We start from the raw sequence: 18,371 nt of genomic DNA, 5'->3' as shown, positions 1-18,371 counted from the left end.
AACACACAGCAGATAAAGGAGCAAGGTAAAAACCCACCAGACCACACAAATGAAGAGGAAATAGTCAGTCTACCTGAAAAAGAATTCAGAATAATAATAGAAAAGATGGTACAAAATCTTGAAAATGGAATGGAAAAAATATAAGAAAGGTTTAACAAGGACCTAGAAGAACTAAACAGCAAACAAACAATGTTGAATAACACAATAAATGAAATTTAAAATTCTCTAGAAGGAATCAATAGCAGAATCACTGAAGCAGAAGAATGGATAAGTGACCTGCAAGATAAAATAGTGGAAATAACTACTGCAGAGCAGAATAAAGAAAAAAGAATGAAAAGAATTGAGAACAGTCTCAGAGACCTCTTGGGCAACATTAAACGCACCAACATTCGAATTATAGGGGTCCCAGAAGAAAAGAAAAAGAAAGGGTCTGAGAAAATATTTCAAGAGATTAGAGTTGAAAACTTCCCTAATATGGGAAAGGAAATAGTTAATAAAGTCCAGGAAGCACAGAGAGTCCCATACAGGATAAATCCAAGGAGAAACACGCCAAGATACATATTAATCAAACTATCAAAAATTAAATACAAAGAAAAAATATTAAAAGCAGCAAGAGAAAAATAACAAATAACATACAAGGGAATCCCCATCAGGTTAACAGCTGATCTTTCAGCAGAAACTCTGCAAGCCAGAAGGGAGTGGCAGGACATATTTAAAGTGATGAAAGGGAAAAACCTACAACCAAGATTACTCTACCCAGCAAGGACCTCATTCAGATTCAACGGAGAAGTTAAAATCTTTACAGAAAAGCAAAAGCTAAGAGAATTCAGCACCACCAAATCAGCTTTACAACAAATGCTAAAGGAACTTCTCTAGGCAGGAAACACAAGAGAAGGGAAAGACCTACAATAACAAACCCAAAACAACTAAGAAAATGGGAATAGGAACATACATATCGATAATTACCTTAAATGTAAATGGATTAAATGCTCCAACCAAAAGACATAGACTGGCTGAATGGATACAAAAACAAGACCCATATATATGCTGTCTACAAGAGACCCACTTCAGATCTAGGGACACATACAGACTGAAAGAGAGGGGGTGGAAGAAGATATTCCATGCAAATGGAAATCAAAAGAAAGCTGGAGTAGCAATTCTCATATCAGACAAAATAGACGTTAAAATAAAGACTATTACAAGAGACAAAGGACACTACATAATGATCAAGGGATCCATCCAAGAAGAAGATATAACAATTGTAAATACTTATGCACCCAACATAGGAGCACCTCAATACATAAGGCAAATGCTAACAGCCATAAAAGGTGAAATCGACAGTAACACAATCATAGTAGGGGACTTTAGCACCCCACTTTCACCAATGGAAAGATCAACCAAAATGAAAATAAATAAGGAAACACAAGCTTTAAGTGATACATTAAACAAGATGGGCTTAACTGATATTTATAGGACATTCCACCCAAAAACAACAGAATACACTTTCATCTCAAGTGCTCATGGAACATTCTCCAGGATACATCATATCTTGTGTAACAAATCAAGCCTTGGTAAATTTTAGAAAATTGAAATCGTATCAAGTATCTTTTCCGACCACAACGCTATTTGACTAGATATCAATTACAGGAAAAAATGTGTAAAAAATACAAATACATTGAGGCTAAACAATACACTACTTAATAACCAAGAGATCACTGAAGAAATCATTGAGGAAACCAAAAAATATCTAGAACCAAATGACAATGAAAACACGATGACCCAAAACCTATGGGATGCAGCAAAAGCAGTTCTAAGAGGGAAGTTTATAGCAATACAATCCGACCTCAAGAAACAAGAAACATCTCCAATAAACAACATAATCTTACATCAAAAGCAATAAGAGAAGGAAGAACAAAAAAACCCCAAAGGTTGCAGAAGGAAAGAAATCATAAAGATCAGATCAGAAATAAATGAAAAAGAAATGAAGGAAACAATAGCAAAGATCAATAAAACTAAAAGCTGGCTCCTTGAGAAGATAAACAAAATTGATAAACCATTAGCCAGACTCGTCAAGAGAAAAAGGGAGAAGACTCAAATCAACAGAATTAGAACGGAAAAAGGAGAAGTAACAACTGACACTGCAGACATACAAAGGATCATGAGAGATTACTACAAGCAACTATATGCCAATAAAATGGACAATCTGGAAGAAATGGACAAATTCTTAGAAAAGCACAACCTTCCAAGACTGAACCAGGAATAAAAAGAAAATATAAACAGACCAATCACTAGCACTGAAATTGAGACTGTGATTAAAAATCTTCCAACAAACAAAAGCCCAGGACCAGATGGCTTCACAGGCGAATTCTATCAAACATTTAGAGAAGAGCTAACACCTATCCTTCTCAAACTCTTCCAAAATATGGCAGAGGGAGGAACACTCCCAAACTCATTCTACGAGGCCACCATCACCCTGATACCAAAACCAGACAAAGATGTCACAAAGAAAGAAAACTAAAGGCCAAGAGCATTGATGAGCATAGATGCAAAAATCCTCAACAAAATACTAGCAAACAGAATCCAACAGCACATTAAAAGGATCATACACCATGATCAAGTGGGGTTCATCCCAGGAATGCAAGGTTTCTTCAGTATACGCAAATCAATCAACTTGATACACCATATTAACAAATTGAAGGAGAAAAACCATATGATCATCTCAATAGATGCAGAAAAAGCTTTTGACAAAATTCAACACCCATTTATGATAAAAACCCTCCAGAAAGTAGGCATAGAGGGAACTTACCTCAACATAATAAAGGCCATATATGACAAACCCACAGCCAACATCATTCTCAATGGTGAAAAACTAAAACCATTTCCACTAAGATCAGGAACAAGAGAAGGTTGCCCACTCTCACCATTATTATTCAACATAGTTTTGGAAGTTTTAGCCACAGCAATCAGAGAAGAAAACAGAAATAAAAGGAATCCAAATCGGAAAAGAAGAAGTAAAGCTGTCACTGTTTGCAGATGATGTGATACTATACATAGAGAACCCTTAACATGCCACCAGAAAACTACTAGAGCTAATCAATGAATTTGGTAAAGCAGCAGGATACAAAATTAATGCACAGAAATCTCTTGCATTCCTATACACTAATGATGAAAAATCTGAAAGAGAAATTAAGGAAACACTCCCATTTACCATTGCAACTAAAAGAATAAAATACCTAGGAATAAATCTACCTCAGCAGACAAAAAAGACCTCTATGCAAAAAACTATAATTCACTGATGAAAGAAATTAAAGATGATACAAACAGATGGAGAGATATACCATGTTATTGCATTGGAAGAATCAATATTGTGAAAATGACTATACTACCCAAAGCAGTCTACAGATTCAATGCAATCCCTATCAAAACACCACTGGCATTTTTCACAGAACTAGAACAAAAAATTTCACAATTCATATGGAAACACAAAAGACCCTGAATAGCCAAAGAAATCTTGAGAAAGAAAAACGGAGCTGGAGGAATCAGGCTCCCTGACTTCAGACTATACTACAAAGCTACAGTAATCAAGACAGTATGGTACTGGCACAAAAACTGAAATATAGATCAATGGAACAGGATAGAAAGCCCAGAGATAAACCCACGCACATATGGTCACCTTATCTTTGATAAAGGAGGCAAGAGTTTACAATGGAGAAAAGACATCCTCTTCAATCAATGGTGCTGGGAAAACTGGACATCTCCATGTAAAAGAATGAAATTAGAACACTCCCTAACACCATACACAAAAATAAACTCAAAATGGATTAAAGACCTAAACGTAAGGCCAGACACTATAAAACTCCTAGAGGAAAACCTAGGCAGAACACTCTATGACATAAATCACAGCCAGATCCTTTTTGACCCACCTCCTAGAGAAATGGAAATAAAAACAAAAATAAACAAATGGGACCTAATGAAACTTAAAAGCTCTTGCACAACAAAGGAAACCATAAGCAAGATGAAAAGACAACCCTCAGAATGGGAGAAAATATTTGCAAATGAAGCAACTGACAAAGGATTAATCTCCAAAATTTACAAGCAGTTCATGCAGCTCAATATCAAAAAAACAAACAACCCAATCCAAAAATGGGCAGAAGACCTAAATAGACATTTCTCCAAAGAAGATATACAGATTGCCAACAAACACATGAAAGGTTGCTCAACATCACTAATCATTAGAGAAATGCAAATCAAAACTACAGTGAGGTATCACCTCACACCAGCCAGAATGGCCATCATCAAAAAGTGTACAAACAATAAATGCTTTAGAGGGTGTGGAGAACAGGGAACCCTCTTGCACTGTTGGTGGGAAAGAAAATTGATACAGCCACTATGGAGAACAGCATGGAGGTTCCTTAAAAAATTAAAAATAGAACTACCATACGACCCAGCAATCCCACTACTGGGCATATACCCTGAGAAAACCATAATTCAAAAAGAGTCATGTACCACAATGTTCACTGCAGCTCTATTTACAATAGCCAGGATGTGGAAGCAACCTAAGTGTTCATCAAGAGATGAATGGATAAAGAAGATGTGGCACATATATACAATGGAATATTACTCAGCCATAAAAAGAAACGAAATTGAGTTATTTGTAGTGAGGTGGATGGACCTAGAGTCCGTCGTACAGAGTGAAGTAAGTCAGAAAGAGAAAAACAAATACCGTATGCTAACACATATATATGGAATCTAAAAAAAAAAAAAAAAGGTCATGAAGAACCTAGTGGTAAGACAGGAATAAAGACACAGACCTACTAGAGAATGGACTTGAGGATATGGGGAGGGGGAAGGGTAAGCTGGGACGAAGTGAGAGAGTGGCATGGACATATATACACTACCAAATGTAAAATAGATAGCTAGTGGAAAGCAGCCGCATCGCACAGGGAGATCAGTTTGGTGCTTTGTGACCACCTAGAGGGGTGGGATAGGGAGAGTGGGAGGGAGGTGCAAGAGGGAGGGCATATGAGGATATATGTATAGCTGATTCACTTTATTATAAAGCAGATACTAATACACCATTGTAAAGCAAGTATACTCTAATAAAGATGTTTACAAAAATTTTTAAAAAAGAATAATACAAAGCAGGTAAAAATGGAAGTGCAGAGGTATAACAGGACTAGGCCATAGTAAGTGTTGGTAGTAAAAAGTTTGTCTTATATGTGTTTTTGGTGTCCTTGGAATATTGATAAAATTGTTTCCTTAAAATTTATAAATTTATTTTTGTCTAGAAAGGAAAGAGTTAGCCTTGTTCAGCTTGTTCCATCTGAGCCTAACCACTGTATTCTCAGAAACAGACCAACTTAGAGCAATGGTATCCAAAATAGAGATTGCAAAAGAAGATCTATTGGAGTGCAGAAGGAAAATAATAAGTCTATTTATATTAGTTTTTATCTCATTCTTTTACAGTTCTATATGAATTTTTATGCCTTTTCTACTTTCATGTGTGTGTGTGTGTAAATGTATATATAACTTGAATATATTAAGGGGAATGTTCAAAAGTTTTTATCTGATGAGACAAATGATTTTTAAAGTTTTCAGGGCACTTCGTAGTGCACTTAGATTCTTCTTATTATTGTCGAATTTTATTTAGGAGATTGCTGGGTGCAGTTAGGTCAGCAATTCCAATTCCCCTGCCTAATAACCTTAGCTCTGCTCCAGCACATGAGAACATATCAGAACAGTGGTCCTAGGTAAAGCATTTGTCCTAATCCTTGCAGCAAACACAAGTGTAGCTTCAAGGTCTGATAGCACTCAGCTTTCCTTATTGCTCTTAATGTGGTTCTGTAGAAATCTATTTCCATCATCTCATCCATGTTACACCTCTGTTTCTGCCCTACCTGAGATTCATTTTTTCTAATAGTTCCATTGGCATCACTGCCTTTATGTATCATTTTTATGGTCTTCTAATTTGTTGGTTTCTTTTTTTTAACACTGATATACAAAGGACTAATCATATTTAATGTGTACAATTTGATGGGTTTGGACATATGCAAACACCCGTGGTACCATCACCACAATCAACGTAATAGAAATGTCTTTTAATTTCAAAGAAGTTCCGTATTTGCGGAAAGTACGCAAATTGAGAGAAGAGAGGGCAAAAATTAATAAATAATAAAATTAGAAAGCACTGATTGAGGAAAGAAGCACAGTTATCCATTTATGAATTGAAATAACTATTCCTAAATAATCTCGACATTTAAATAATATATGGAATATAGCCTCAGTAAAGATCCAAGGCTAATTTCTTTTTAATAGAACATGATAAATGTACAATTTCCAATTAATTGGGAGGAGCCTACGTCTACTCATGAAAATGTTGAGATATCATTAAATTATTTCCTACAATCACAGATACAGACACCGAGTTTTCCTTCTGTTATATATGAGACATTTCCTTCTTTGTCAAGAATTAACATGAATTCAGGTTAAAAATAAGAGAATGCCAATCAAGATATATTACAAATAAGAGACAGGGTACAAAACCTTAGTTTTCCTGAAAAAAATGTGATTAGGAGATTTGTTAGTTTTGATGGAGTGCTTCAATGTTTGTAGTGACTTAAGATATGATTTTGAACAATATAGCCTTTTTCATCTCTGCTCATTTCTGAGAACTTTAGATTGTGAGCACCTCAGGGACAACGAGTAGGGCTTGTTTAGATTTTATTTCCCCAGGCCTAGCAAGCACAGTGACTGGCATCATAACAACAGCAGCAAAACACTTAATAAATATTAGTTGAAAGAAAAAAAAAAAAAAGAAAGGAAGGAAGGGAGAGAAAGAATACTATTACTATTGGAAAAAATGGTCACATAGCCCCATGTTATGCAGCAAAACTATAGCTGGATCAAGGTCAATGCTCAAATTAGTACTAATCTCCCACAGGTGCTTTCTGTCAGAACCATAGGGATACTGATGAACTGGCGGGTCAGTGGTTCTTAAAGCTGGCTGAATTTTAGGGCCACCCAAGGAGCTAATACTGACACCTGGGCCCTATCTGGGATTGGGGACCAGGTATTGGTAGTTTTCACATGTCCCCAAGTGACTCTACGGTACACCAGGTATGAACCTCTCAGAAGCATTTTGCTGCATTTCACACTCTTACTTTCTCGTCTGACGTAATTCCCCTCTCAGTAATCAGCAGTATTGGTGTTGTTTTACTCTACTTTCTGTGATACGTCATTTCAGAAGGTCTTGTTCATCTTCATGTTCTTGTTTCAAATGCTGTTGGATTTTTCCTAATCATCTGTTTCAGAACAAGAATTTCCTGTGCTCCATCCTGTGGCGGAGTCATGTGTTGGCACTACAAAGCACTGATCTGAAGGGTAATAAATAGGCACGAAAAAGGAAACTAAGTCATTTCCATCAGGACCTGAAAACATTAAGTAAATCCTCCTTTTGTTTCTGATGCTGGGGAATAGGCTATCCTGACAAGGTCCATCAGAGAATTATACCCGAGCCACAGTTTGAGGATTTGAAGATCTGAAGAGTGGAGTTCTCCTACACGCATTATAATTTGTCTTTTACCATACAAAGATTACTTTGATTTCACTTTGCTAAATTGAGGACTGCAGAAAAATTGAAACCTCTGTGTTTTGGAAGCATGCACATGGTAATTCTGAGAATATAAGTGGATATGTTTCATGTAAAGCTCTTAGTCTGAGGTACTGGTGGGCTGCCAGATTAAAATTTTCTTCGATTATAAACAAAATATCCATGGACTAAATTTGAAATATAGGAAAAATAATTCTAATCCTCACAAATACAAACTTCAATTCTGAAGTGAATTTCTGACCAAGAAATATTAGATTGTCTAACTTTATATCATTATATAGAAATGTGTTTTTTCTCTTGCAGAGTTGCCTTTTTCCTTTTAAATATTATTTGCTTAAAATTATGATTGAACAATCACAATTATGTAAAGACATTTGCTGGATGTAATGATTTTTACTAGAGTATCTCAGAGAGAGGTTTTCAATCCCATCAGAACTAATTCCTCAATTTAAAACACATATTTTATCACTTTAAAATAAAATTCTTAGGTAATACAATCTAACGGCAACATACTTGTATATGTGTGTTAATACCATAATGTAATGTAAAAAGAAAAATAAATTCATAGCAGTTTTTTTTTTTCCTCAGCACAACCAGACTGGAAGACCTAATGGCTGTAGTCAGATGCTTATTCTTGGACGGAGAATCACTGTGTATACAACTGTCTGAAACAGCTGTGCAGTTGGGTGAGTTAATTATGATTGGTACATTCATGGACAATATATTCAAAAATGGTGAACCACTGCACACATTCTTCCTTTGAAGAAGGTTACATTAGGTTCTAGGCTCAGATAGTCAAAGATTGGATTTTTACCTGCAAGAATATCCAGTAAGATCATTGAAATTTGTGTAGAGAATGCGGGAAGGTTTTGTTGCGTGAGGCTGCCCAGTGTACAACATTGATGATTCCTCCCACTAACTGCCAACTGTACCTTCTGATCATTCTGGCAACAAAATTGTCACTCAACATGTCCCAAGCACCTCTGCGAGGTGATACCACTACCGTTGGAAATCATTGATATAGCCTTCCCCTTTGTTTCAAATGAACAAACTCTGGTCAACTCAAAGGCAAATTAGGTTTAAAAACTGAACAAGAAAATATTTCAACTTGCTATGGTCCACTTTAAATATAGCAACTCTTCAATATGCAGGTTCCTCTTGCTTTCATCTTGTCTTGAGTTCCTATCACACCTTCCTAAATCCACTGATATTTCTAACCTAGTATTCCTTCTTGCCCATTATATTTCCACTTCACTTATGAGTCCCATTCCTTCCTTGGCCCATATTCAAGTCCAGGGTCTCCCACTTTTTTGTTGTGTAGCTTGGTTATATTACTTAACCTCTTTGATTCTCAGTTTCCTCATATACACAGCTAATAGCAATACTTATCTCATAGGATTGTTATGAAGATAAACATGACAAAAAGGCTTCTAAGAGTACTGACACTCAAAAGAATAGTGAGAACAAACTTCCACTTGCCCAGTCTAGGCAAAGGAAGCTGACATCTGAGAGATGGTTCCCCCAGTACACAGACATGCATGAGAAGATAAATAAAAAATTAGCAGAACAGAAAATTATCGGAACCCCAAAAGGCAGTTATATACTATGAATAGTTGATGGCATGCATCAGTTTGAGATAGTGTACAAAAGTAATAGACTTGCTGATGGGACTTTAATGGCTCAAGTTCATGGGCCAAAATGGTTCCTTCCCTGAATAGAGCTTTGATAATCATTGCCAAAGTTTCTCTCTCCTTGCTTTACACATCCACTGTTGACCTGCTCCACCTCTGAATAACACATATTCTCTTTATTGTGTCTTTGAATAACATTCAGAGGACCATTATCATTTCTCTTATGTTCAAGGAGTACTCTCTCTGCTTCTCCCCAAATACTGGCTACAGGTATCATTGCCCAATTATTTACAGGAGTAAACAGGGGGTTAATATTCTAATACTGAACCTCGTTCCTTTATTCATTCAACTAAACTGTATTAATCTTCTAACAATAATCCATCTCTTCAGGTGATGCTATTGTTTATTGATCTGGGGACCACACTTCGAAAGCCATTGTATTGATACCATGGTCTGGGAATAGGATGGTAAATGATAAGAGTCTCATTATTCAAAAATCTTTCAGGTGCAATCATAGCACCTGTGATGATAACCTTGTGTTATAAGAGACTCAGTATGGCTATTTCAGTGTGAAAAGGAAGCACAAAGCAAAGTACCCAAGCCAGGTGAGAAAGAGTTAGCAAAAGTTTCTCTGAGGAGTTGACATCGTGTAAAGACCTCATTGGTGGAGAGGGCACTATCAGAGACCTAAGTAGTGGATGTGAAGTTGGGGAAGGGTAAAAAAGCTTAAGAATGACATAACCTCACACACACTGCAATGTGCATAGTAAAGGCACTCCTTTGGGAAGGACTGATTGATGTAAGACATTAAACCAAGTCCAGCAGAAATTAGGTCCGAGCAGGTGGAAAGCAAAAACTAGAGTCTATAAAATAAAATTAGAGCTGCCAGAAGTTTAAAAGGAAGAAAGGCAACCAGATATTGATAACAAGCCAATAAAGTGGATCCAGGTGAATTTATGTGAATGGTATTTGCTAAGGCACATTTAAGTCTTTGCTCAACACATTCTAAGCTTTTACCATCAGATAACTTCAGTTGGGAATGTTTGCCTCATGGAATCTCTGGGGGAAAAAACACAAATGAGATAAAAATCCAAACATTATGCCAATCTTTGACATTTTGTTACTTGGTCTTTTGAATGCCTGACAAATGTAAGATTAGAACCTGTTTTGGGAAACACAAGGAACTTTGTATTTCTGTTTAGAATCTTTGGATTAACCGGGAGGCTAGTGAGAAGGAAAAAAAAAGGTCTCATATGTTACAGATTAGAATGTACTCCAAACCAAGATAACAAAAATAAACCATCCTCTAAAATATACCACCCCTGGGTATTAAACAGGAACTGTAATTGTACTGAAACATGAGTCAAAAACTGGAATGGACCACAATAATTTGCTGAACTCTGGAAATTTTTTTGAACTGTGGACTAAACCTGCAAATTAAAAAACCAAAGGCCAACCATTTAGTTCACCCTGTTTAAACTAGATTTGAACCTATATTTTGTCTATACTTATTTAAATGTACAAACAAAATATTTTCCAAACTAAATGGTGCAAATCTGTAGTAGATTTAAGTTCACTCAGGTAGCAACTACTGCTGTTTTAGGATCCTTGCTGGAAAATGACTTCTGGTCTCTGAGTGGCCCACTGCAAGGCACTGTCTTCAAAATGAATATGCCAGGGAAGGCTCATTGTTCATGTTAATGAATAGCCCATCTTTGATCAGCTGATGGGCTTTGAATAAATGACCACACAGAAACAGATAATCAGATGGATAACTCAGTCTCTCTTCATAGGGACTTCTTTTCCTTTCATACATAGCTGGTATCAGTTTTCATTCTGCTGTCCTTGAGGAGGATCCCATCTTCTTTCTCACAGGTCCAGCTTTTTATTATACCCCAGGATTAGCCCAGAGTGATGGCTACAGGGTGATGTCTGGTAATGGTGAAGGGAAATAGAAGCGATGAGAAAAATGGGCTGTTCTATTGATATTTTTCAGGTATAGAGACTGCCAACAGACTCAGTGGTATCTCCTTACTTCCCACTCCCATTTCTTACCCCAAATACTCTTCTCCAAATGTTTTCTGTGCCCTTATTTTTATAATTAAATGGCAGGAACTAATTAATCCAGCTGTTTTTCTAAATGTAGGTAAATCGCATTTCAGTATCTTCATTCACAGAATTCCACCAATAACATCCAAGTTTTTACACTGTCCTCTTCAAATTTAACTTTTGGAGGAAGGAAGAGAGGGAGGCAAAGAGGGAGAGAAGGAGAAAGAGAGAAGGAGAAAGGGAATGGAAGACGAAAAGTGAAGAAGGAGGAAAAGTGTAGTTAAAGTGGCTTCTTTATTATATTGTTCCATCATAGCTAATAGTATAAACTTTTAGAAAAACTCCCAAGTGCTAAATGATTTCTTTAGGGATAAAAAGAAGGGAGAACATTTATAAGAGAATATTCTATTTCTAGAGGCCCAAGGAGAAGAAAAACTTTGGTAATCTGCAACTACTGGTGACTGAGGGACATGGAAAAGCAGATCATTCACTGGAAATGGTTGACAAAATAAAAGAAACCAGGTATTTAGGAAGCCATTTAGAAGAGAGGGGAAGTAGGTTTAAGTGGATTAGGCCCTACTTCTATACTAGTGCTTCCCAAACTTTAATATGTATAGAACTCACTTGAGAATCTTGTTAAAATGCAGATTCAGATTCAGTAAATCTGGGATAGGGACTGAGATTCTTCATTTCTTTCCTTTTCTTTTTTTTTTAATGACCATATAACCTTTTATTAAGAGAGCAATCCAAAGTCATTTCCAGTGTTTATTTCAGGGGCCTGGAGAATTTTCCACCCACTGAATAAATTATAAAGGGAGACAAAAAACCCCAATTTGTTCAGTATCATCCATTTCAGCACAAATGTTTTTATTATTATTATATAAGTTTCAGGTATAGAGCATTATAATTCTACATCTGTATACACTCAAGGTGATCAACACCACAAGTCTAATTATCATTCATCACCATACGTTTGACTCCCTTCATCCATTTCACCTACCCCTTCCCCTCTGGTAACCACTAATCTGTTCTCTGTTTTATTTTGTTTGTTCGTTTGTTTTGTTTTTTCAGATTCTACATATGAGTGAAATCATGCTGTATATGTCTTTCTCCATCTGACTTATATCTCTTAGAATAATAACTTCAGGGTCCATCTGTGTTGTCACAAATGTATAAAGTTAGCTATAGGTTTCTTGTAAATGTTCTTTTCTTTTTTTAACTTACTAGATCACCAGTATATTATGAAATGATATATATAACTCAGGAATAGCCAGATGGAAGCGACACATAGGGCAAGGTCTGGGAAAAGGGTGATTACATTCCATGAACTCTCCAGGCATGCCACTCTCTCAGGACTTCCACCTTTTCACCAACCCAGAAGTCCTACATGTTCTTTCTTAAGTTGACATAATTTCTTTCTATTTTAACGTCCTAAGAGCTTTTAGAATCACAAATAAAAATGTTTTAATTTATTCATTCTTTTTTTTTTTACTGTCAAATGCTTTTTCTACATCAATTGATAAGATCACAAAATTTTTTTTTTAGCCTGTTGATGTTCAAATGATGAACTAAACTTGCATACCTGAAATAAGCCCCATTGGGCCATGGTATATAATTATTTTTTGGTTCACCTTAATAATACTTTGTTGAGGTTTTTGGCATCTAAGATCATGAGAGATATTAGTCTGCAGTATTCTTTTTTTGTACTGTCTTTTTTCAGGTGTTGGTATGAGAGTGATACTGTTCTGTGTTGAGAAGCATCTCTCACTCTTCTATTATCTGGAAAAGATAATGTAAAGTTTGTGTTAATTATTCTTTAAATGTTTGGAATAATTCTTCAGTGAAGCCTTCTGGACATGGAAATTGCTTTTTCGGGAGCCTTTAAATTACAAATTCAAATTCTTTAGTGGTTATGGGATTTGCTGATTTTTTGTCTAGTTCTATCAGTTGCCGAGAGGCAGGTGTTGAATTCTTAAGTATAAATGTAAATTTGTTTTCTTCTTCTTTTACAGCTATCATTTTTACTTTTTGGAGGCTCTCTGGCACATACACATTTAGGATTGTTATGTTTTGCATTCTGGTAGATTACTTGCATATTTTTTAGGATTTCATCTTGATGATTTATAGTGGCTTTGAGTGTGTTTCTTTGTATATTTTTCATAGTTGTTGTTCTGGTTATTACAATATCTATGACTAACAGTCTATTAGTATCAACATTTTACCATTTTGTGTGAAGTGTGCAAACCTTACTTCCATTTGGATCTTCTTGCCTTCTTTACTTTTAAATATCATTGTTTTGAGTATCAGATGTTATTACAGTTCTCTTTCAGTCATCAAATATGATTTATAAATCCCCTGAGAAGGGTAATCAATTGGATATAGTCATATTTCTTCTCTTTTCATTGTTTTTTTTTTAATCCTGCCAGATGCTCCAAGGTTCCTCATTTTATTGTTTCCTTTTTGTTAAAAATTTTTCCTTTAGACATTATTTAACAATAGGTCTGATAGCAACACATTCTTTTAGTTTTTCTTAGTCTGAGAAAGTCTTTCTTTCCCCTTCATTCTTAAAAGAGAGTTTCACCTGCTCTAAAATTTAGGGTTGACAGTTATTTTCTTGAAAGATGATATACTGCTAGAGGGGACCATTGAGAGGAGGTGACCACTGGTTGACCCATGACTTGGACCCGGGCAATCAGAGGCTCCTCACCCTCTTCCCTGTCCTCAGAATGTGCCTTCTGCTGGCCTTCCCTGCACTAGAAGCTGCCCCAAGGACACTGCCTTGAGATACTAATGTATTGCTGCAACCATCTGGATAGTACATGTGACTGAACCCCATTAAGGCCTCTATATAGACTTTTAAGATTCTGGTGGTCAGGGGCGGAGATCTGCTCATCTTGTGGCTACCCAAGATAAGCATCATAAGTTACATTCTCTTGCCTCTTTCTTCAGTCTCTCTTTGCCCTCCGTGCATGGGGGCAAGTTTGTGAATCAACAATTGGCAAGCCAGCCCAGAATCTGAATAAATGGGTCTTGGGAAAGAGGTATCTGCAGGGAAAATCCTGAGTTGCCCATCTATCTCTATGTGGGGAGGGGTGGTCTGAATGTCAGATGCTTGCAGACTGCCACATGAGTATAGGGCACTCTGAAAACGCCAGCTGGTTTGATGTGCTTGTTTGAAGAGCTACACATAGCACACTATAGCACTGAAGGGAAATGAATGGTTGCTGCTGCAGTGGTCTGGCCCCTCCTGTGGGCAGTTTGCCTGAACACTGATGCCTGACTAGAGGCTGAAATCTGAGTTAGAAAATTAGAATAAGAGCTGAGATTAGAGAATGACATGCAGGTGTCCACTACCCTGCTAGCTTCAGGGCTAGTAGACAAGGTAGAAGAGCAACAAATTAAGTTGGAGAACTTAATGTGCCATTTTGCAAAGCTAGGAGGGCACAACTACTGCCAGGGATTAAGGTTCGAGCACTTGTAACAAAGCCTGATTGGGACGCTGAGAGGAGGAATCCTGGGAGAGTGAGGAGAGTGAAGAGGAGGCAGTTGTGGTGATTGACAGTGAAATGGATGAAATGCCCCATGCCATGTGACCCCTAATATAAAGGAAAGCAAAAACACAGCAACAACTCCCCAGCCAGCAAGGCAGCCCCCAGTTAAGGAAATTTTCATCATGAGAGAATATCCTCCCACTGAGCTTATTGATATAGTTGCCAAGTTCCAGCACAAGGCCAGGGAAAGTATCCAGGTGTGGTTAATGTTGGGGGAAGGGGTGGCATTTCTCTGACTGGGTAGGAGGGAGAGAAAATGAGCAACATCACCACACATCCTGCCCTCGAGCAGCACCTGCATGGTGCTCGGGTGGGTTCAAGGGACTCGCTCCCTTATAGATTAGATTACTCCAGCCTACAGGGAGGCGTGGCCCAATGAGGGGGCTCTCCCTGGGCATGTGGGACCCTGGAAATCTATAGAAGAGGTACAACAAATTCTTAGGGAGTTTGGATTGAGACAGGCCATCTACACCTCTGTCTTTGAAGGCCCCAATTGGGCCACATTCACTGCAGGAATGAAAGCCAAGATACTCCAGTCTGCCCCATAGCACCTGGTATGGGGCACTGATATCCATGCTGAGCCCAGTCACGGGACAAGATATTGACGATGTTGGGCAATCCTTGCTGATATGGAGGGGGGAAACTGACAAATCTCAGTAAAGGGTACTGGCTGTGGGGAAGACTCAAGGCAGAGAGGGAGCTAGGGGAATTTCCGCTGATGCCTGGGTATACAGACGGATCTAGTTGGGGCAATCCGTCCACATGGACGGCAGTCACTCTTTAGCCCAACAGCGACACTATCTAGAAACAGGAAGGAACCACAGTAGCCCGTGGGCTGAACTCAGAGTACTTTGGCTGGTGATCACTCATAAGCCCCGGTTGTTAACTCTTTGCACTGACAGTTGGGCTGTTCTAAAGGGATTAACCCTATGGCTTGGATAATGGGAAGCCAAGGGGTGGATGATCATGAATAAGCCCTTGTGCCCCCCTGGCCACCCTCTTGATGTTTCTGGGTGGTGGAGAGGAGTTTTAGGCCCAAGGGAATGGGAAGGCTTCCTGAGCCATGCTACCTGTTATACCCCTTTGCTAGTACATCTTTACTATGCAGTATCTCAGGGTGGAAGAGAGCAATCACAGGTCAAATAATGAAGGAGAAGACTACCAGTAGCCACTTGTTGTTAGTGGGGCCCTCCACTAAGCCCCTTGCCAGGGCTGCCATTTTCACATGGTGTTTTTGGTGGGACTTCTGTTCACTGAAGGATGTGTGGGAATGGGCATTGTGTTAACCTGGGATGCCTTCAGTTACTAGCTTAAGTTAGGGGGTCAGGATATACTAGGCCTCAGTAACCTTTTTCTGTTGGGTGGGAGGGTCATAAAATTCCCAGCAGTTATGTTTTTGTTTTTGCTCCATTTCTGGAGTCCCAAACAAGTCTGACCTTCTCTTTTCACCTTTTAGAGTTATGTTTAGATTTTCTCTTGCATTAGTACCAAAGGAATTTATAACTTCAATACTCTCTCAACTTGAAACATTAACAATCTTTTGTCTTATGCTCATAATACCCCTTTTTTTCATCACTCTATCATAAGCAAATATAGTACCCCTCCAATATGTATACTATCAGCTTTAGTTGTATCTTAATAGAAAAGATATAAAGTCTATGTGATCTCATGCATTAGTTTTTTCATTCCAATTGCTCTGCTAAGATTCATCAATTTTCTTCCATGTAGCTGCTGTCCAGGCATTTCAACCACTGTATAATATTCCACTGTATGAAAATGTTGTTTTTATTTATTTATTCTTTTAATGGTTGTTTTTAGATTTTTACTGTTACAAAAGAGCTATAATGAAAATTCCTATGTATTTCTCCCTGTGCGAGAGCTTCTTCTGGGTATATGGCTGGTAGGGAAATTGCCAGGTATGTGAATTGTCATCTTCACAAGATATTGCCAACTGTTTTTCAAAGTGGCTGTACTAATTTATACTTCCTCCCACAATCTAAGAAATCACAGAAATTCAGATCTTCTCCAACACTTGGTATTACCAACTTGGTATGATCAGATTTCTTCCCTTCACCAATAAAATGGGGGCAAAATGACATCTCATCCTGGCATTGATTTGCATTTACTTGGTCACCAATGTGGCTGAATACCATTTCACATGTTTTTCCCCTACATATGTTTCCTCTTCTGTGAAAGGCCTGTCCATGTCTTTATATCTTCTATTTTGCTTATTTGTCCTTTTCCTCAAATAAGAGAAATTTGGATTGAAAAGTAAAAGACACTTCAGAGAAAGAGGACAGCTGTTAAGGTCAAATAAAGAGACCTCGATTTCAAAGAACAAACAGCGTTAGTAGCTGCTGGCCAGTTGGTGTTAAGCTGAACTGTGGTGTAAGGAATAATTCCAAACTGGTTTAGGGTGATTTTTAAAAAAGAATTTCCCATTACCTATTTGTTTCTATCTGGGTCCAAATCTGAGACCTCTGCTTGGTGTTAAGAAAAGAGAGACAGAAATGACTGGAAATTATTTTGTTAGTGAGGTGGAAAGGGCCAGGGCTGGGCAAGATTGGGGGGCAGGCTACTTGTTAATGTTCCCTATTGATCTCTATTTCTGGGCTTCTCATTTTTTTCAGTTATCCAGAGTCCATATGGCTCCTCATGCCTTCCCAAGAGTTGTACGATGATACCTCATCCAGATCTCTCCTCAGTGGGCACCAGTTCAGGCTCTAATAATTTCCCTGTCCCTTTGCTTTGCTATTCACTCCCCAACCCCCTCAGCCCCATAACCATCAGAAGCTTTTCCTACTCAAGTGGTAATAATAAAAATGCACATATCTTAAGGACTACCTCTTTACTAAACACTATTCTAGAAGTTTCACCTGAATTTACACATTTTATCCTCAAAACAGTTCTTTGAAGTCCCAGTTTGCTGTTATCATCACAAATCATGGTCTCTTTCGTAGAAAGAAGAAATTTAGTTAAGTAACTAGCCCAAAGTTGCACAGCTAGTAAGTAGCAGACTTAGGATTCAACAAATATACAGAATCTTAATTATACTTTAAAAAGAAAACTAAGGTCCATCTCATGGCTAACCTAACCACCTTACTAAAACAGTTCTCACAAAGAAATTTGGACTTCAAGTTACTTCTTAATATAAAAGCAATTTGGAAGGATGAATATCATCACAGATATTACAGGCCAGGTAGTGGCTTCCTGAGGCATCACAATTTCAGAGTAACTATTTTCCAGTGGGCAAGACAAGCTGAGAGAGAATCCTAGGTGACCGAATGGCTTGAAGAAGATAACAGAAAATAGGGTTGAAAGTGAGACTTTCAATGTCTGAGTGTTTATGGCACACATTTTAGTACATTCATTTGCAAAGTGTGGACAATTCAGTATCTATCTTAAACAGTTACTGGATGAACTAAATGGTCTAATATAAATAAAAGTCACTCAACACAGTCACTAGAACAATTTACTTACACAATAAACGGCAGGTGTCATTATTATAATTGTTCCAAGAAGTGTCTTCAT

The 18,371-nt window shown here is 37.6% G+C and overlaps 1 long non-coding RNA gene and 1 pseudogene across 2 annotated transcripts in view; one reads left to right on the top strand and one right to left on the bottom strand.

Annotated features, from left to right (window-relative positions):
- LOC309621122 (melanoma-associated antigen B16 pseudogene) overlaps positions 1–18,371 on the bottom strand; it is a 416,880-nt pseudogene that overhangs the window by 241,869 nt on the left and 156,640 nt on the right. The window lies entirely within an intron of this gene.
- Positions 5,036–17,907, top strand: LOC309621211. The gene is made up of 2 exons (XR_014239825.1): positions 5,036–7,667; positions 8,198–17,907. It is a non-coding gene; the product is annotated as an uncharacterized lncRNA (long non-coding RNA).

This window comes from Balaenoptera borealis (assembly GCF_965194805.1).
Source record: "Balaenoptera borealis genome assembly, chromosome: X".
Taxonomy (NCBI): domain Eukaryota; kingdom Metazoa; phylum Chordata; class Mammalia; order Artiodactyla; family Balaenopteridae; genus Balaenoptera; species Balaenoptera borealis.
This window is presented reverse-complemented; position numbering and strand designations above follow the sequence as displayed.